This window comes from Buteo buteo, chromosome 3, assembly GCF_964188355.1.
Source record: "Buteo buteo chromosome 3, bButBut1.hap1.1, whole genome shotgun sequence".
Classification (NCBI taxonomy): domain Eukaryota; kingdom Metazoa; phylum Chordata; class Aves; order Accipitriformes; family Accipitridae; genus Buteo; species Buteo buteo.
Window position 1 is genome coordinate 37,132,489 of NC_134173.1, and position 20,696 is coordinate 37,153,184.

At 41.2% G+C, this 20,696-nt stretch overlaps 1 protein-coding gene across 3 annotated transcripts in view; it reads left to right on the forward strand.

The window, feature by feature from the left end:
* Window positions 1-20,696, forward strand: part of FAM110B (family with sequence similarity 110 member B) — a 117,256-nt gene that overhangs the window by 40,541 nt on the left and 56,019 nt on the right. The window contains exon 1 of one of the 3 annotated variants that reach the window (XM_075023324.1): window positions 15,270-15,402. The exons of 1 other annotated variant lie outside the window; for it this stretch is intronic. The gene's annotated coding sequence lies outside the window, so the exon portion shown is untranslated. Of the gene's footprint in view, window positions 1-15,269; window positions 15,403-20,696 lie in introns of those variants that run through there. One more of the 3 variants, XM_075023325.1, reaches the window with a different exon arrangement.

Consider the following 20,696-nt stretch of genomic DNA (forward strand, 5'->3'; position numbering starts at 1 on the left):
GTCAGGTCTCATCCTTCACTAGTCCTCTCCAAACTGAGGCAGTGAAGAAAATGGTGATGGGAAGGAAAGTCTTTGAGCACATATGTGAGTGTACAGGGATCAGAGTCAAATGTTTTGTATGGCTGCCAGCTGGAGAAGAGAGCTGCATTCACACTGGAGTACAGTGTCCAGTGAAGTACTCGTTGTCGTGACCCTTGTGATCCCTGTCTGGAGCTGTCCCTAGTCTCCCAGGTGGCTCTGGGCACTCACTGCTGGAAGCCAAGCAGAGATGTAAAAGAGTTTTGTGGCTTTTTGCGTTGTCTCATGTTGACCTGAATTTCTGCAGTCAGTTTCTCTAGAGGAAATGACTCGAGGGGCAGAGTGTGTGGATTGCCTCTACATATTCTCCTGATTGTTTTTTGTAGTTAAACTCTTTAAAAAAAACAACTGACCAAACAAACAAACCCCCCAAACAAACCAAAACAACAGTTTGATAACGTCCCAGCTACTAGTCAATGTTGATATGCAGAAATGACTCAGGATGAGTTGCAAGCTTTGTTCTTTTGGAAGCTTTTCTTTCAGCTGTGACAATTGTAAAGTTTATTCTCCTAGGAGATGCACAGATCTTCCACTCCCACCTCCTAATATTTACACAAACTAGGTGTTCCTGCTGTTTCTTTAGTGGATACATTTTCAGAGACGATAAAATTTTCAGCTACGTTAATTGCCAGAAGTACACTGTCAAAATACTAGGTATGCGATTTTATTACTTCCCTGAAAGAGCTATAAAATCCACCACCAACCAAATACTGGACTTTGTAAAATTTTTAAAAGGAAGACTAACTTAAATTTATGAAGAAGGATGTTCCAAAAACATGTAATACAGGACAGAGATTGTTTCCTCTGCTCTGATCACATTGAATTCCTATTGTAAAGGAATTTAACTCCTGTGTTGAATCTAATTTTTCTTTAACGCAAAGTTTTTTGGGGCCCTGTCCGAGTGGGGAAAGTTTACAGAATTGAGGCATTAGGTGGCATAACCCTCCTGTTGCGTCTACCGGATACGATTGCATATGGGACTTGACATATGAAATGGGCCAGTAAGTCACATTAATCAATTGACTGCTCCTTTTGACCATTAAATGCCTACTGTGGATTTTTCACCTAACCCTGGTTAGTGTTGACCAGTAGCAATATGGGGCGTTGAGCTACTCAGAAGGCAGAGGCTGCATGTTTTCTGCACTGAAGAGAGCTCTTCATGGAGGGAAACAGCTCTTTTTATGTGCAACATGGTGAGCCTTAAGTGGACTTCCAGTGGAGGACCTCAGTCCTCCTGAAATTTTACCATTCTGGTTGCCAGTTCTGGGGCTGTCTCCCAGCTTACAAGAAGTTGCATCATTGCACCAAATGTAGTTTTTCAAGGTAGCCCTTATCCTTCCATAAGCATGGCTAATGTCATGGTTGTTATCATGGTAGGTGATCCAGAATTTCCTGTTATGCGATAAAATTAAATGGTTCCACTCAGGCCTGTTTCTTACAGTGTGTGTTGGATGAAAAGAATCCCTATTTATTTTTTCCCAAGGAACTAGTATTAGGCTCTCTGATTTATTGAAGTCTGAAGAGTACAAATAATGTGCTGGTTTTAGCTGGGATGGAGTTAATTTTCTTCACAGTAGCTAGCATGAGGCTATGTTTTGGATTTGTGCTGAAAACAGTGTTGATAATTCAGGGATGTTTTCATTACTGCTGAGCAGTGCTTACACAGCGTCAAGACCTTTTCTGCTTCTCACCCCACCCCACCAGCGAGGAGGCTGGGGGGGCACAAGGGGTTGGGAGGGGACACAGCTGGGACAGCTGACCCCCACTGACCCAAGGGGTGTTCCAGACCATAGGACGTCATGCTCAGCATGTTAAGCTGGGGGATGAAGAAGAAGGCGGGGGGGACATTCGGAGTGAGGGTGTTTGACTTCCCAAGTCACTGTTAGGCGTGACGGAGCCCTGCTTTCCTGGAGATGGCTGAACACCTGCCTGCCCATGGGAAGTGGTGAATGAATTCCTTGTTTTGCTTTGCTTGTGTGTGCAGCTTTTGCTTTACTTATTAAACTGTCTTTATCTCAGCCCACAAGTTTTCTCACTTTTACTCTTCCAATTCTCTCCCTCCATTCCACTGGGGAGGGGAGTGAGCAAGTGGCTGTGTGGGGCTTAGTTGCTGGCTAGGGTTAAACCATGACAGAATAAAAAATAATTTTTCAGTGAATGCATTCATAGCTGATTTTATTTTTTCACCATTGGCCACAAGTCCTCCTACTATGGCACCATGGCATAAGAAGAGGTTGTTACCCCTAACAATTAACAAGCTTCTTAATAATAAGGTTCTTAATAGACTTGATAAGTATAAATACTTGTGCTAGGTAAATGCATGGTCTGGAACCTAAATCAGCCTTCTCTGATTTGTATGTGCCAACATCTTCAAAATATTTTTCTGTTCTATAAAGTATTTTCCAGAAAGAGACATATTTATGCATAGATCTGTTTAGTATAGTTCAAAAAAAAAAAAAAAAAAAAAGGATTCACTTTGTCTTTTTTATTGCTGCTGCCTGTTGCAGCCACAATTTGTAATTTATATTAGGTTAGGTGCTGTAAACTTTCAGAGGAGTGAAATATTTTCTCATGTGTCATATAAACAGTATTTGATCAAAAGCACTCTGTGGTGGACTGCTTAAGCAAAGCAAAACTAAGATACATGACCTCAGCCAAAAATTAGTCAGTCATTTCAGTGTGATTTAAGTTATCTCTATCCAGAATTGCTTCACATTAAAATGTAATCATTCCGATATCCAAGCTTGATATATTTGCATCAATTCTAAATCAAGTTTTCTGTTACCTGTGGATTATTCCAGTAGGGTTTTGTCCTCTGTAGAGCTTTCTATTTGTTGCCTGTCTTCTCTTTCTGTGTTCTAATAAGAACAGGTTTAAAGAAATGAATAAACCTATATACACCACACTTAATTGTGACTGTTTCAAGTTACGTCTTGATAACTTATTTCTACAAGAACATGCTCTTTTGCAATGCTCATTCACTTGAGTTTTCACTGTGATAGGCAGCCTGTAATGAAAATGTTGACTCACTTGAATGATATCTTTGTTTTCTTTACTTTGTTAGGCAGATTGCAAGATAATTTTAAATTACAAGTATTAGATCACATTTTCTTGAACATTTGCTTATGATTATGCCAAGCTACTGCACTCGCTCACCTATTTTGGTCACAGTCAACGTTTTAAATTTCAGTGTTAAGGGAAGCAGAAGGTGTTTATGTAGAAGAGTACTGAATGATGATAGCTTTGTATCGTGTTAGCTTAATATTCTGAGTCTCTTCAAATGAATGGTACTCCTTGTGTTAAAGAACTTTGTATGAAGAACAAAATGGATTTATCTTATAACATAAAATACAGGTAATCTTGGGGAGGAGGGGGGAAGAAAGGATCTGTGAGATGTAACCTGGATATGCAGGTAATGTAGTCTTCCATTCTTTCATAGACTGAGCACCAGCAGCCTTTAATTTTCGAACGCTTTAATTCTAGTGCAAGTACTCAAATGACTCACCAGTTATCTAAAGCATCAGGTAACTATACCTATATTTAGCTTTGTTCTATCTTCTTATCCTTGTTTCTATCTTCATTTTCTCAGTTGTAAGCTACAGTGAGTTTCATTAATGTTTAGCAAAACAAAAACCCAAAACAACGTGGGAAGTGTTCCCAAGTGTTCTCATGAGTACAGCCTCTGCAGGCTCTTCACAGGTTCTTTCTTCTGATGGTCAGAGCATGTGGAGGATAAGTCCTCTGTCTTCTTTCACAGTACCTTTAAACACAAAATACTTAACCCCACCTGCCAAGAGGTTACACTTTTCAGTTGGGGGTGATACCATTTTTAAGAAGAGGTGCCTTCTCTCTGCTTCTTGCTGTGAGGTCTGCTCTGGTGGCAGTGTCCCAGACAGCGACCACCTCCAGTGGTGCCTGCATTTTGGTGGTTGGTCTTTGCCAAGGCATGACCCTGGTCGGCCGTAACTGCTTTCCTCCTCCATTGAGGAAATGCTGTGTGCTGCAGACTACAGTATTTAACCACAGGTTGGGGCGTCTGCCTTTTTAGCTCACTAGATCGAAGTGCTGAATTGCAGGAGGTCAGACAAGAAATCAATACTGTTTTTCTATCTGGCTGCCTTGAAGACTATGTAAATTAAATCTATTTATCTGTAAAAAAAGTTATATCCACGCTGCAAGAAATACAGTTGGCAAGTATGAACTGCTGCTTGTGTTGCTGCTGGGAAGGATCTTGCCTGGATAATTTTGTTTTTAGAGTAGTTACGAGTAAGTTCCCCTGAGATTTGTAGTAGTGAGATGCAAATAATGTATACAACAATGACAGTTTTACTGTTTTTTTTCACAAGTTTTGTAGATCTGTCTCCGGCAGGCTTTGAAAGCTGATGAGGTGAGCGAAGATGTACTACCACCTGGAATGCATCCTTTGTTTTCTGGAGTTCTCTGCCTAGTAATACCTGTTAGGTGTAGATTTTGTTGCCCCTTTCTTTTGGACACATGCTTTTTTCATTTCCTTTTGGTTTTGTTCTTTTGGGGCTTTTTTTGACATAGTGAACTTCTCAAGTGCAGGCATGCATCTTTTTCACTGTCAGCAGCTTCTACAAATTTTAGGCTTTATTTTTTTTAATCTCCAGACCACCTCACATATCATATCCCCAGTGAGTTTGGCTTGGTACTTTTTCCTCTTGTATTTTTATTTACTTGAGGAAGTTACCTGGAAGTTCTGCCAAACATTAACTCAGACTTCAGCTGCAGGAAGGCTGCAGGGATGTCATGGGTTGGGAGGTATGAGATATTCTAATATATGATATCATTGGGAAGACTTTAAGGAGTCTCTGGTTTTACTCCAACTCACTTTCACTAGTTATGGGAGTTGAAAAAACAAGTATACAGAGACCTAAAAAAATTTTGTGACTAGTGCAAAATGTGAAAGATAATTTTCAGACTTTATGCACTCTCAGATCTGTAAAAGTCAATTTAAATCCCAAATTCTGAATGAGTACAGACTTCTGAACATAGGTAATTCTTTACCCTAACTTATAAAGTAGAATTTTAAAAAAGAAATCAGTCATCTAATTTGGCTGGGTTTTGGTCTCACTTTATTGATGATGTGCAAAACAATAGTATAAGCTACTGTTTCCTGATGTAGTGTACTAGTTTACCACAAGAGATAATGATATTCTAAGTACCCAAAGAGAAAATGAGCCTTCAAAATTCTTCTCAACATCAGTATTTCAAAGCTATTTCAATTTGTTTTTAATGAAACAGATACAGAATTATATAAATGGGGCAGCTGTAAGTACTCAGAATAGCTCGACTACTTTAAGAGAGATAAATGGTTAGAATTTGCAGGTTAGCCATGCACACGCTGTAGCCTATGTGCTGAACTGATCAGTGTGAAAACTCAGTACTACGCATAGGGGTATTTATGTTGCTTCCCCTCAGTCCTTCCAAATATGAATATTTATGGTAGTGGGTGGGATATGGTAGGATTGCATGCAGCAGTCCAACTGTGTATAGAAATTATGATGATTTTTAAGTTATGCAGTGTTTTTCATAGTTATGTGGTTTCTGTTATAAAATACGAATGATACGTACAGTGTTAAACATGCAACTTTGAAACTTGCTCGTGTTTCCCTTCTCTAGCAGCCCTTTTACTGTGGTTATGCTGCTTACGTTTTGACTACAGACTGCTGGAATTTGCTTTGAAAATATCAATGTGTGTGTGTTTTATTTGCTGATTAGCTTTGCACCAGCAGCTTCTTTAGATCCTGATTAAGGCAGAAGTTTGGGGAGCAAGGATAAGGCTTTCTTGTTCAGATCGCTAAAGACTACATTATTGCAGAGCATGCAGGAGATAGACGTTTGAGACAGACCGAAAGCTCCAGTTCTGGCATCACTTAATTTTGAGTGCTCACCTTTTGACCTTATTTTCCCATGAATGTACCCAATTTCTATAGGGACAAAAAAGGATTATTGTTATGCTATTAAGGTTATATTGTTATGGGATTACTGATTTCCCTTTCTACCTCTGATATGTTTGGGACTTTTAAGACTCGCCACTGAGACATCACCCGCTTGATGTAGTGGGAAACCAATGATCTCAAAAATATGCTGTCCTTCAGAGAGTACATTATTAGAAAAGATGAGGCATACTTGCTGCATATTTGTGCTCACAAAATGCATTTGAGTTTGCAGTGAAGACTAGGTTCAGACCTGTAAGCATTAGCCTGCTTTATTCCTAATCTTATGTTGATACAAATTCTTGCCAAAGTAATAAATGCCCGCTACAATGATGTGTGTCAGCAGCATTAAATTACAGTGCCAGTGAGACAGAAGTTGTTACGTACTTGCATTTTGTTTAATGTAAAACTGATGATCCTGATGCCTGTGCTTTTACCAACCTGTTCTGGCAGTGCTGGGCATTTGCAGCTGGGACAAAGGCATAAAAGGCTCCATCTGATTTGGGATTGATCCTCTGAGCAGTCAGCACTTCATGAGGATGGCCACCTGAAGAAATTCTGGTTATCGACAGCAGTAGTATTACAAGTGGTGACTTGTGCGAGGCTACTATGCCATGCAGACGTGGTGCGGAGAAATTGGGCAACATTTTTTGCCCCCAGGCCTAGGAAAGAAAATGCAATGAAAATGCCTGCTGTTTTGCCCAGGAAGGGTTTGAGAAGGCAGACTAGTGAGTAATTTGTCCCCAGGATGTGACAGAGTTCCCCTGGTGCATGTTTCCTATCTTCTTCAGAGCACTCCCTAGCTCCCGTGCTAGTTTTGGTAGGATCATCACTCTCCCCCTCACCTTAGTTGAAGCACTATGCAGGGAGGGGAGTGTCTGCTCAAATGGTCAGAAGAGGGTGGAAAATAAGAAGTGAGAGCCTCTAGGTAGGCTTCAGGGGTGGGCACTTGTCTGTCCCCATTTATACTAATTTTTCATAGCCCTAGTTACACGACTTGTGTGCTCATTTTGCATTAGAGGATTGGATAAAAGTCACGAGCAGTTCTGGAGGAAGGGTCTGGGACCTTATCAGCCCCATGAACTTTAACCGCTAGGTGTACAAGCGGCCCAAGATGCAAGTATGCTCTTTTTCAGGAACGTTATGTGGAGTGAGAGTCCTGAAGACTCTCATAAAAGGGCTTTCGGCTTGCTCTATTAAATAATTAAGTCTCTCTTCCTGGAGAGGCTTTTCATCTATGCCAGCAAAATGCTTCTGGTTTCCTGTAAGAAAGCCATGAGACTGGGTTCTGGTATGGCAAGTCACAGTTGCTGGTTTTATATGGACACAGTTTCTAGTCATTAAATTAACAATCTTTCTATGATTAAAATCTAAATTTGTTTTACATTTGGCTAAAAAGCCTTGAAGTTTAGTAGGCTGTCTTCGAACTTGTTAGCCTTGAAATGATAACCAAAGCTGTTGCATTCAAAGCTAGTTTTCTTCTCGGGTTCATTGTGCTCAATATCTTCAACTCTTGTGTAAAGTAATAAGATCTGAGAGCTGCTCTGAAACTCTGAATTACGGGTGTGGACTGGAGACTTGAAGTCTCGAAGGTTTGCAGTCTCTGAGCTCCCAGCGAGCTGGCTGGCAGTGGGGCGGGTTTTGAGTGAGTGCCTGTACACATTAGCATCTGCGAGGAACCACTTCATGTTCCAACAATCACACCTTGACTTGCTTTCTAGTTGCATCTTGCAGCTCAACATAAACACCTTCTCACATAGAGAGATGTAAGGGAGCGGAAAACATTCTTTGAAGAATAAAAAAACAATGGGCTTTAGAGAGCTTGATGGGTCTTCATTGTCATCACACAAGATCAAAGAAAGCCTCAGAGCTGCGCGTTCTACTCAGAATTGGAAATAACGTTCTTAATTACAGAAGTGAGCAAGTCTGACGGAGTTTTTCCTTCAAAGGGAGGAATGCTACACTAAATCCTTCAGCTTTTGCACTCTTTGCAGCATAGCATTTTTGAAAAATTACACCTGTCTTCTAATGGAAGACTTGCATTTAAAGTTTCCCTGGGCCAATCTGTAGATCTCTTGGTTAGATATACTCAGCATCAGATGTGTCACCCATTGCAGTACGGTGGTCATAGTGAAAATGATACTAAATAGAGAAGGAGAAGAAAGTGCCAGCAGTGGTGATGAAGATTAATAATGTGGAGGTACTGGAAGTATACTTATTATATTGCAAGCTCTTTTTTCTGCTCTTCCACTGAGGAAAATCTGTACTTGTCTGTCAGCTTTCTAGCTTAAGTGATGCTCTCAGGATCCCTGTGTTCCACTACACCAAGTGAAAAAAAATGTATCTCTGCTTTCGAAGCCCTTTTGTGGCTTGTTCCAATGTAGTTTGAACCTCTTGTGTCCTTGTGAGCAGTTGACTTTTGCTACCATTACACCTTGTGTTAGGACTTCAGCATCTTAAATCAGTCATGTTTCATTTTTTTTGTTGCTCTTTCTTTTTAAACCTGTTTGTTACGGTCTGCTAACGTGTCTTTCTCAATTGGCTGTTTGGAAGCAGAGGCTGCTTTTTCTATAATATATTTTACAATCTTTGGCTCACTAGGGTCATGATCATTGATTTTATGTGAGTCAGGCATGCACTATATGGCATCTATGGCCTGGATGCGCTATGTAAGGCTATTTCTTCTGCTTACTGTGTTACTGATAAGCAATGTGGTCCCTTTCTGTGGTTCACCAACTTCATGGCCATCTAGCTGGTCAGCTAGAGGTCATGAAGTGGTGGCTAGGAGGCACACATCTTTTGGTCTTGCTAAGGTCTCAGCTGTGCTAACAGGTATGTTGCCTTCTGAAATGGACAGTTCAAACTACATCTCTGCTGCTAGCTGTGAAGAAAAGTACTGGAGGGAAAAATAAGTAGGGTGGAAACACAAGAGGGCACAAAGAATATTTGTATAGTTTGAGGTGATTGCTGAAATAGGGCATAGAGGTGGAAGAAAACTTACACTGAAGGAAAAATGGAGGGAACTTGAGGAGAAATGGAAGGTCGACATTGAGATGGAGATGTGTTGGAGTGGTATGTGACAGGAAGCATGTTTCAGGGTGATGTGAAGTCTTTAAAATGACCTATCCTTTGAATCTGGGATTTCTGTGCCCTTAAGGATACCAGCAGAATACTACTGTGTTCTTCCACGTCTGATTGTGTGGCCAAAGTGCAAGTGCTCAGCGTAGTAAACCTCCTGCAGACTTCACTTCAGATCCTTCTTTACTGCATCCATCAGTGGTAGAATGAAACACACCACACTGACAGCTTAACTGCTCCTCCCCTGGTTCTCCAACGTGGCAGTGATGGACCGGTGTCTTCATTTCAGTGAGTTAGGTCTTCAGTGAAGATACTGCCAACTTGTAGGTCTGTGGAGGTGAGGGATGGTAATGTCCTTTGGAATGTGGGTGTGTGGGATTTTTTGTTTGTTTTTTATGATTCTGAGAAAAAAGTGAATATGAATGCTATAAAAAATACTCTGTAGTAATCAATCGTAGTGCCATCCTGCAGAAAATCTCTGGCTTTAATAGTGAGACACCTCTGCCTGTTATCAAGCTTCCAGAGGAGTGCTGTCTATGGCATTAAGGGATATAATTAGCATATTTGAAAAGAAAGTCCTGAAGTTGCAGGTTGGCTGACCAACTTCAAAACATGATCGATAACATTGACATGTACACACACGTATATGCATAGGTAACTGCTGTCTTACCAACTTAAATCAGGATCGATCCAAGAAATATCTATGTGCTCCATAAAATGAACATAGTTTTTTCCACACTGAGTACTGACCTTGAAGCCTGGCATTTGTGACTTCCTGGGAAAGGTTTATATGGCAAACACTAGGCCTGTGTTTTGTTTTCCTCCACAAATGATGTTGGGTCTTGTGATGAGTTTGCCACCAATTTGCAGACTTCCCAAAGCCCACCAACTACTTGCTAGGAAAGAAAAGAGCCCAACAAATAACTATTATGAAGTCAAAAGTAGTTTTCAAAAGAAAGAGGAAAATAATGCTAGATAAATTTCTTTGGGCAGGAAAGTTGAAATGTAGAAAAACTTGTGGAACAGCAAATTGTCCCCTCATCTTTTAATCTGTGTAAAGATAAAAAGTGCCATACAAAAGTCTTTAAGCTTGTTATGTGTACATAACCATGGGATGGTTTAGCTTACGTCTAAAAGTCTAATGAATGCATCAAACCAAGTGAAATATTCATTAGAGTAATTGATTCAGTTCAACCTCTCAAGGCTACAGCTTGGAAATATACACACTATTGCCTTTAAACATGCAGTATGTTGATTCACCAACCTTTTTGCTCAACTCATTTTCATTCCATATGTTTGTTATACTGTGCAAAATCTGAGTAACTGAGGTAGCAGCTTCCAAGCAATATTTGGTATATTTTATAGTCAAAGGTTAAGTGGTATCCAGAGTGAAACCCGTTTAGTTGCAAGACACATCAGAAATTTTTTATTTTATATATTTTTGTATTGAAATCATGTGATATATAAGTACTTATACAAGTGATCTCAACATAGTAAAAAGTTATTTGTTCCCAAAATTGTCATCCGTCTGTTAATTCACTTAGATATGCCTAAATGAAGTGTAAAATTCATTAATGTGCTAGCTAGGCAATTTTCACTGTAAGATGCTGGCTTCAGTGTCTCATGATGAATTCATCATACCCCCATAGCTTTTCTTTCTCCTCCCCTCTGTGATGGACATCTGTCTCACACCATATGGTTTTGGAAAATTTTGCTAGAAACTGGTCTGTCAAGGAACGGGGCTAGAGAAAACCAAACTTGCTTTTAATTTCTAAAAACATTGTAGCAGACCTTCTGTTTCCACGGGAGGAGCAGGAACTTGAAGCTCAGCACAGGCGGGTAACTTGTGCCAGGGACAGGCTTTTGCTTTCGATGAAAGTCTGCCAAATATTGGCCAACTCGCCTACCTTTCACAATTTGTTCACTTCCAACAGAGACTTGCTGGAGCTGAGGAGTCTCTTGTGACTGTGTCCTCATGAAACCTCTCTTGGCCTCTCTTGCTGGCATGCCTATACGTGGCCGTATCCTGTCACAGGACCGGTGCAAGGTCCAGGCACTTGTGTGCGGTCACCACGGGCGGCAGGGCAGGCTGGTGGAGCTCTGCGTTGCTCTCAGTTGGAGTTTTAGCCACCTGCCTTTGCTGAACGTGGGCTCTCATAAACCACCACTGGCTCCAAACATCAGACCTGCAGTGCTGTTCCCCATGCCTTCCTTGCCCAGCCCATAGCTGCGATGATTAGGAGTGACTGTTAAAATCGAGACAGATATTGGGACTCTTCTGACTGGTCTGCTAAGGTAAGCACAGAGGTTTAGTGAAGGTTGATTGTGTTGCAGAGACAAGTGGGTGTCTCCTGAAATTCAACTTCACAGCTGTCATTGGGTCCCCCGACTGCAGCTGCCACCATGACGTTTTAAAAAAGAAAGCAACTCCTAGAATAAACGCTCTGCTGCAGTGGTATGTTGCGAGCACGCTGCCGGCGTAGCCCTTGCTGGTGACGTGGGCTGTGCTTGCCCTTGGAGCCAGCAGCTCTGCGGGGAGGAGGCAGGAGGCTGCCCGCTGGGGAGCGGTGCTGGACCCGCACAGGAGGGAGCGGCGAGGGCTTGGGGAGCTTCTGGGCAGAGATGGCGGATGCGTAGGCTTAGCAGCTTGCGTGGGAGGGAGCCAAAACTGCGAGTCCTGGGGGCAGCTGAAGCCTGTTTAGTTCTTCTTTAAGGATTCTTGGTCATCTTGTCGCTGGTCATAGGTGCCTTGGTGGTCTGTGAACGTGGATTAGATTAAAAGAATGATTTAAGTCTCTTTGATTTTCTTTATATTGTGTGTGTGTGTGTGTGTGTCTTTTCCTTTGCTTAGCAAATATAAGCATTCCCAATAGCTGGATCAGAGGACTAGGGTCGAGGCTATTGGTCTCGTTCCCTTGTTCCTATCTTTGGCAAAATGTTGTTAGAAAAATCATTGTGGATCTGATCATGAAATAATTGCGCACCTCTTCTTCGCATGTCTCTTGAACTCTTTTTAAATTACGTTTTTAACCATTGTATAACTGCTCCTCCTGCCTTTATTCATGAAATACCTAGTTTTCTGGCTTCAAGGAGTACTACTGAGAAACTTGGAATATTCTACAGTATTTTAAAGAAGCACAGTTTATAAAAATTGATGAGCTCCTTAGACGATGTAATCTGCAAAAGAAGACTTAATAAAACAGCCTCCTTCGTTTATTGCAACACAAAACTTAATGTTGACTGAACATTGAATCAAGAAGCAACATGTCACTATTCCTGCCTTTCATTTTTATTTCTAGATGTATATAGCTTTGAGAATATTTTTCTTACAGAGTTGAAGTCTGCTTCTAGTGCAGAGCGACTCTTTATGAGCAATTTTCACTGGCAGATTAAGCAAGCTGTGACACAGCTATTTACATACTGTCAATAAATATGGTCTTGCACTGTTACCACATGGAAGTCTTGTTCCGTTAGGAACATTTTATGTAGTAGCAAATACAATTTTGGTACTGAAGTAAGTATGATAGATGAAAATGTTTATAAACAACCTTTAATATCATGCACTTGGACCGTGCCTGATACTGTATGGTGCTGGTGATAAGAGTAAATAATTAGGAAAAATGCTCACACGGGCACATAGGAAATCATTGTTGCAGTGGGGCTCAGGGTCTTGCAAGTGTAATGTTTATGCATGTGTTTTATGTGTAGCTTAGTGGAACATCTTAAAAATGTGTTGTGAAGTTTGTATATGCAAAATGCTGTAGCATTATGATATTTAGGCAGTATCAGTCATGAAAAATGTACTGTATCTCATGAGAGAGACAGCTGGCACTGGCACTTCTGAGAAACAGGCTGTGTACTTCCATCTTGCCACTGACGTCTGAAAACCTTTTGGTCAGTGTAGAGCTTAGGTGATTATATGAACCATGTGGGAACAGGAAACTTCAGAAGATTGTTTCCCAATTTGTGCTAATCAGAGTGAAGATTAATTGAAATGTACTATCAAGGAAGACTAAACTACAGCTGCCTGTGTCTTTTTTCATGATTAATTACCTGATATTGTAGAAGCTTGCAGCATTGTGATGGGTTGACCCTGGCTGGACGCCAGGTGCCCACCAAAGCCGTTCTATCACTCCCCCATCCTCAGCTGGACAGGGGAGAGAAATATATAACATAAAGTTTGTGGGTCGAGATAAGGACAGGAGAGATCATTCACTAATTACCGTCACGGGCAAACCAGACTCAGCTTAGGGAAAATTAGCTCAATTTATTACAAATCAGCCACAGTAAGGTAATAAGAAATAAAACAAAATCTCAGAACACCTTCCCCCCACCCCTCCCTTCTTCACAGGCACAACTTCACTGCTGGATTTCTCCACCAAGGCCCCCCAGCGGCACAAGGGGGACAGGGATGGGTTTTACGGTCATCACAGGTTATTCTCTGCCGCTTCACCTCCTCAGGGCGAGGGCTCATCCCACTCTTTCCCCCCTCCAGCGTGGGGTCCCACCCATGGGAGACAGTCCTCCACGAACTTCTCCAACGTGGGCCATTCCCATGGGCTGCAGTTTTTCATGAACTGCTCCAGCATGGGTCCCTTCCACGGGCTGCAGTCCTTCAGGAACACACTGCTCCAGCGTGGGTCCCCCACGGGGTCACAAGTCCTGCCAGAAAACCTGCTCCGTGGGCTCCTCTCTCCACAGATCCGCAGGTCCTGCCAGGAACCTGCTCCAGCGCAGGGTTCCCACGGGGTCACAGCCTCCTTGGGGAACCCACCTGCTCTGGCGTGGGGTCCTCCCCGGGCTGCAGGTGGAGATCTGCTCCACCGTGGACCTCCCTGGGCTGCAGGGGGACAGCCTGCCTCACCAGAGTCTTCCCCACGGGCTGCAGGGGAATCTCCGCTCCGGCGCCTGGAGCATCTCCTGCCCCTCCTTCTCCACTGACCTTGGGGTCTGCAGGGTTGTTTCTCTTACATGTTCTCACTCCTCTCTCCGGCGGCTGTTTCTCACTCTCCCAACTTTTTTTCTTTCTTAAAAATGTTATCACAGAGGCGTTACCACTATCACTGATTGGCTCGGCCTTGGCCGGCGGTGGGTCCGTCTTAGAGCCGGCTGGTATGGGCTCGCTCTCTCTCGAACACAGGGGAAGCTTCCAGCAGCTTCTTACAGAAGCCACCCCACCACCGCCCCCCCCCCCCCGCTACCAAAACCTTGCCACATAAAACCAATACAAGCATCTTTCAAATACACAATGGGCTCTTAGATCATAACATTCCTTAGTTTTGTGCACTTACACATTTGTAAGATGCTTTTTAAGGCTTACTTTAGTTAGTTCCCCATGCTTCTAAGGAGTATGTGATCATGATTAAGTACTTTCCAAATGAATTCAGTTGTTTTGCATAACGGCAAAAATTTCCTTGGCATTTCCACCATAGCCTCGTGAAAGTTTAGTTAGGACTTGATGCACACAGAAGCCCTTGGGTCATCTGAGTATCTGCCTACATGTAAACGTAAAGGACAGAGCGGGTCCTGTTGACTTCTGTAGGGCTACTGTGCGCTGAAAGCACGCGTGTGGCGCCTCGCTGATCCGAGGTCTACGTTGTAGATGGTGAAGTACTGTACATAAACTGATCTGCAATCTGCTGTGTTTGTGATGCTGGTACTGTGTACATTCAAAACAAGAATTCCTACTGGTGGAATAAACTGCTGCGTTTTATTGTCTCCTTCTAATAGACCTAGCAAACTACAAGCAGTCAGCTTCTGAAAGAGCACTCCTAAATATATCCTTTTTTTCAGAGATAGAGATGAGCGCCCTCATAGGCAAATCATTTGAAAAAACAGCAACAACAACAAAACCCAAACAGGAATTTTATCTTTATGTACTGAGACAAATAACAATCCCAAACGTCGATGCTTTCAGCTGAAAGGTGTAATCTGTTCAGCTCTCATTTCCTCGTGCGCGGTGCCTCAGCAGCCCTGTGCGATGGCAAACGGCTATAATTAGATTAGCAGCCTGCTAAGCAGCGGTGACAGTCTGCGAGCCTCAGCGAGCATGTGCTGGATTCTGCATGTGCCTCGCGCTTATTGGCGGGCGAGGTTGCTGCCTGCCGGTTTGATAGGTTTCCCCAGTAATCTTTATGCTGCATTACAGACATAGATACAGAGGTACTGTGTGCATGCAACGGGAGAGGTGCTCAGCTTGTAGCGTAAAAGAAAGCCCACAGATGAAAGGCACTGGTCTTTGTTGCAAAACATCAGTACTTAAGGACTGCTAGCTGGAAACGGAGAGGTCAGTGAAGGAGTTTTACTTGGTGGTAATTACTTTCAGGTCTTTATCTCTCCGGTAAAACAGTCATGCATGAAATGAATACTGTTAATCATGTCATCTCTTTAATTTGATCTTGCTTTCATTAATATCATGTGTAGTCCGGTGGGAGAGCCATCAGATTACAAAACATATTATTAGAGTGGATTTAGTTCAAAAATAGAGTGTATTTATACGGGAATATTGCTTTCATTTGAAATTTTGAGCCTGTGCATGTGAGTGATTTTACTGGTTGCCTTTTGTTATGCTAATGGAAATATTTCTTTTATTGGGATATTTTCTGCAAAGCAATTGAATTAGAGCATTTATAACTATTGGCATATGAAGATAAATCTCTATAAATACTGATTAAAGAATAATTTTGTGAAGTGTTCTTTAATTTGATCACAGCAGTAACTATTTTGATGGTCCTTTTGCAACAAGATAGAGGGATGAGGAGTAATATGCTATTGTTCTTTCAACAAAGATGCTGGAGCCTTCATGTTTGGGTGGATTCTTTGTTTCATCCACTGGGTTTTATTTTAAGTGGCTTTCAAAATGAAACTAAAGCCACCCTGCCTGGTAGATTGCAGTATATCCTTTGCTTGCACAGACATGTATTTTTTTATTTATCTATCTATCTATATCTGTCTGTATTCTCAAAGGCTGAATTTTGGCCCAAAGCTTTGTTTATTGTCAGAACTGCCTTCAGCAGTAGAATGAAATAAGATATATCTGCCAATCTTTTCATCTGTGATTCTGAGGCTATTACAGTATTTATCATAGCATCATACTCATTTAAGTTCTTTTCATACTTGACCTACGCATCAATTGATGACAACTTTCCCTATAAAAAGCATGCATATTTTATGAACACATTTTACAGTGAAAGCTGTTCAGAACAGAAGGAAGCAAGCATGAAGTATTAAAAAAAAAAAAGTCTCTTAATATAGTCATGCCTCATTTGATGACTTTTGAATATTGAGGCTGACTGTTGAGACTTCAAAGTTAATGCCCTTGTCTCCGTCAGACTCCAGAGCTCACATGAACTTGTATATTAAGTCACCAGTCATCTGGCTGGCTGGCTGCCACCATGCGTCTGAGGTACGAGTAGATTGTCTCGGCCAGGATCAGAAAGGTGTTAGGAACAAGAGCTATTTTCGTGTTAGTCTTCACTCTTCCCTCTGCACCTATCCATGGAAATGTTTTTCCTGTTGTGTAAACTAAAGCAAAATTTAAGTTGTTCACTTTTAAACTATGTGGTATGAAACTGTGTTACCTCCAGAATAGATACCCTTAAAAGTGGGCATTTATTAAGTTGCTAACTTTAGATGGCTGTGGGGACAACAGATATGCATGCTTCATTATTTGTGATAGTGTATTCAAAAGGAAAAGTATTTGGGAGGTTTAATCACAGCTGGTACCAGTTTCTTTGAATTTTTTCTGTTGACTGAAGTAGTTACATTGGTGTCTACATTCGCCTGGGTTTTATTTGCAAAGTTGTTTTCTTCCCTGCAGACCTGGAAAATGGCATTTTTGCATAGCAACATTTATGCCTGGACAGGGAGGACTAAGGATGTGAAGACGTGTTGTTTTCAGTCTGTTTCATGTTCTCTCATTGCTCCAAATTAAAGAGGTTTTAAGTTCATCTACACCTTTTGCCTTTTTTAACAGAGGCTTACCTGAAGTAATTTATCTACATCTTTATGACCTTTGCAACAGCATCCCATGAAGGAGTAAATAACGGTGATGTTAGTAACAAAGAAATGTAGAAAGTAATATCCCCAGCTGAATTATATATTTACCATATCCGGACAGTTTATTTTCAAGAGATGAGAGGCTGGTATTTTCTGTTTCATGTATTGAGCTATTGTTATTTGTAAGTAACATAAAGCACAGCTGGAAAAAAATGCGGTAAAAGTTAGCATATTTTTACTGGTGGATACAGGTGATACCACCACCCACTGGAACTGAAATGCTGCACCAGCAGCTATTTAGGCATGGACATCTTTACCTCCAAAAAGAGCTGGGGTGATCTATGTGAGTATCACCAGAAAAAATGACAGTTGTGAAACTAAAACTGGTGACAGTGTAATTTAAACTTGCAATGCCTTAACAGCAAAGAATAAGCTACTTTGTTATTGCTTCTCTTTGTTACAACCTCATTTTTCTTCTGGGCAAACAAAGAAAACAAATTGAAGCAACAGTTCGTGTGGAGTACTCTCTAAAAAAGTTGTCATCTTTGTTGCTATAAACATACTTTAACTATAACCAACGTATTACTACAGGAAATGTAGCACACTTCAGATTATTCTCGAGCTTTTATATTCAAGTTTTGACAGTGAGTTTTTTCATGTAGAAGTTTTTAATTACTCTTTGTTAGGAGATGCATGCATAGCATGTTTCTTGTGTGCCTCTGTGAACTGTTCTTATTTCTGATATGATGCCTTGTAGATAAATTTCCAAGTTCTTTGCTATGTGAAAGGGAAACTTCTCTTTCCAACCAGGAATGCAGAGTGTGTGTGTGTGTGTATGTATGTATGTATGGTAAGGGCACAAAAGTATGTTACAAAAATCAAGGTCTCAAGTGCTTCATATATATCTCTATATATATATCTATAGCTGGGAAAGAATCACTTATACCATCTAACACTAATATATGTTTGCATAGAAATTAATATGTTGTTAACACTTTCAATGTCATACCAGTACTCTCATTATAATCCCATAGAAATATAAATGCTCCTTGAAGACTAGCATTTTCAGAAACACTGGCTTTGGCTGCTAGCTGGAGACAGATATATGCAGTAAGCTGAGTGCCTATAATAAACAGTGTTACGCTAGCTCTGGTTTATTGAGATGTTATGTCTTTTTTACTGCTACGTGTGCAAGTGAATTTTGCATTACTTAAAACCATGCTAAGTCTAAAGGGGAAAGACGATACTTAAGGTTAATGCATTTTATTTTTTTTGTAGTCTGTTAGCAATGAAAGAGATACTCCTGAAAAACAGTCATAGGGATTTAAAGTATTACCACAGTGTTTATTTTGCAGGATTTATACTTACATGCCTTACAGTTTTTAAGTCGAGTAGCAGTAAGTGATATATGTGTAAAGGTTTACATTACAATGAGAAAAGTGACATTGTGCCCTAAAGCTCCTTTTTCCTTTTCCTCTGTTTTTGGAACCAACTCCAGTTATTACTTTGCTGATGAAATGTCTGTCTGTTTAAATAGTCGAGACATCCAATAGCCCATCTATAAATGCTTATTATAACACTTTGAGAGTTCATGGGAAATCAATAGCCTGTTTTCTGTACTTTGCTGGGTGAAGGTCCTTTTACTCTTTTTAAATCTGAAAACTTTGGGGCTGGGTGGTGGGGAGGTGCAGGCTGAGCCTTCTCGGTGGGCATTCCCTCTGCAGGCTCAGCAAGGCGTACGTTAAGCTGGGAAGGCCTTATTGTCATGATGCTCTTCCCGCACTGATGCAGCCGCACTAATTAACGGGGTCGGAAATGTGACCACGTTCTCTGTATGCAGACGGCTGCTGCAGCCCCAGTTCGGAGGCACGGGTGCTCCCATGCCCGGGGACTGGGCCCAGGCAAGGGCCTGTGGTGGGAAAAGTCTGCCCCGCCCTGCCCCGCCCCACCCTGCCCCGCCCCTCCCGCAGGGCTCTCGCTCTCCTGGCACAAGTTATTCTGGGGACTAACTATGTGGAGTCAGAAACTTAAACAGGGGGTGAAATACGCCTAGCTGTAGGCATCTGCATGTCAAACGTTTGCAATGTTTAGAGGAAGGTTGTGTTTTATAGAGCCGGGAATGGAAGCAGCAATGTCTTTTTCTTGCAGTTCTCACAGCTGCAGTGGTATGGTGAATTGAAAACAAAATGGGTATTATTAATTTTTTTTTACACTTAATCTCCTGTTATGATTAATTTTAATTGTTCTTAAATGTATTACCTGCGGTATTAAGTGTGGCTTGATAGATTTAATGTAGAATACAACCGGCAAATAGTAATCCTGGATGCTATTGTCTGCGTAATCCTGGTAACAAGATTCCTGTCTCAGTTTCACGTTGTCTTTTGTGGATGTGCTTCAGCCACCTGTAGGCACAACTACTTGCTACAGCCTTTCCATGAAGCACCTGAAGCTTCCAACCCAGATCCTCACTTTGTAAATACGTAGTTTTTAAATATGAATTGTCCGTTCCATAACAGACATTATTTGGTTTTATGCCCTGTCATGCAGTTGTCTCATACTTCCGTGGTATATTGGTTTATTAATTGAAACAGTATATTATTTATACTGCTGATGATTATATGGCCATCTATTTTTTTGGTTGTGTATCTGTTGGGTCCTGTAGAATGATTTTACTGTATCCATTCATACCTTCCTAATATGAATGCACGTACTACAAAATCCCAATTAATGGCAAAGAAGGATATTAAATTCTTGCCTCTCTTTTAAAGAGAGCATAGCGTTTTGGAAGTTGGTAGACTAGCTCAAAGATTAGGCTGTTCTGCTCCCTGATGAGGCAGTCTGTAGAAACACATTCTGTAGCAAAGTTATGCAATGCAGAATACAACTTGTATGGGTTATTAGTGCCATTTAACTGGAGAGAAATAAGAATATCCAGGTTTGCAGTGGTATGCACATTTTCACAAGTTTGTGAATATTTGACTCTTGCATCTGTTTAGGGTCCATGGTTATAACTGGTTCTTTTTAGGTCTGGATACTGGTTTTTGTAGGTAATGATACTGAAGGGGAGATGTTAATAGGATGTGGTGTGTTGGCCTACAATGCAAATGCATAATATGATACGGTCCCTATTCCAAAGTGTTTCCTGCCTGTATAATCTAGGCAGAAAAAGGCTAGAGAGGAAGGGAAAAACAGGGACAATAAAGATGAAGCACCTTTTATGTGACCACAAACTGTGGGCTTGCAAGGTAGGCTGAACAGTCTGTGCTTTAGGATTATAAACCATCACTGCAAATGTCTTTTAAAAGAGTAAAAAATATCATAAGATCAGTATAACTATTCCTGTCTACATAAGCACTTACAGTACAAACTTCCCAGGGTAGGATGATTTCCTTCTGTCTCGGTGTCATAATTGGCATTGGGTATTTTGGGCATTGCAGTCATCTGGAAATGAGTGTGCAGCTTTGTATTTCTAGTGTGACATTACAACAGCAGTCTAGTCAGAAAATGTATGAGGGACTTGATAAATTACATCCCTTCCTCTTCCATTACTGTTACATCAACCCAACTGCAATCCATGGTCCT